We start from the raw sequence: 958 nt of genomic DNA, 5'->3' as shown, positions 1-958 counted from the left end.
AGATAACTTTCTAAATAATTTTTTCTCACTTGATGTGTGCGCAGGCGCGCTTGTGGTGTACTATGCTTTATATACTAATGCTTTTTCTGAATAAAACCAGTTGGTAGTGAGCGCTGGTGTAGTCGTCTTGTCTTCTTGTGTCCCGTCCTTTTGCGCTCAATATATTATAGAACGAACCAATACGCCCAACAGAGCATTTTATTAGGTTACCTTTCATCTGCAGTGGGCCCTGTTTTTTATGTTCCTTCACTCGTCAACTATCCAGCTTTTTTAGTAAGCCACATTGCCGTTGCTTCGTGCCGCATCAGGTTCATCGGCTACCGCTTCGGAAAGGAGTTGTCCCCAGTGAGGTGCTCGGACTGTTCGGTTTGATGAAACCTTCACCGAACCATGGAAGGAGAGTGTGCCGCGTTATCCGATCTGAGGTTGGAAGGCAGACGAGGCTGCTAAACGGTTTGCTTCTGGTCACCTGTTACAATAAGTACGGGAAAGTGGTAGGATCTAACGTTTTACGTTCTTGGCGGCAGCAGGCAGCGACGAGCACCGAGTCCCTTTGGCGCAACACATTGGCACGGTTAGCGAAACGTCAAGAGAAGAGGCAGGAAGTTCAACAAGACCCGGTAATCATCGGGGATGTAGTTGTCCCACCTGAGCTTACCAGCGTTTTGAAGGTAGGACCGAAGTATTTCATTGAACCAAACGTCCCTGCGCATGAGCTGCTCGCGATGAACAGACGAGTTGCCAGCAAGAATGACAAAGAGCAACAAGAACGGTGCCTACTGGAGGGAGTCGACAGTATTTCCACTGCTTGCTTGAAGAAGCCCGCTCCACGGCCCATGGTGCCCACAGCCCGACTCGTTGATTTCTTCACAAAAAATAGTACGTGTCTGCTTCAAGCCGACAAGGAAGGCAGGTTCGTTGTCTTGTCGTCAGACTGTTTCAAAGAAAAAGCAGCCAA

Source organism: Rhipicephalus sanguineus, unplaced genomic scaffold, assembly GCF_013339695.2.
Source record: "Rhipicephalus sanguineus isolate Rsan-2018 unplaced genomic scaffold, BIME_Rsan_1.4 Seq1139, whole genome shotgun sequence".
Lineage (NCBI taxonomy): Eukaryota > Metazoa > Arthropoda > Arachnida > Ixodida > Ixodidae > Rhipicephalus > Rhipicephalus sanguineus.
Note: the sequence above shows the minus strand (reverse complement) of the source record.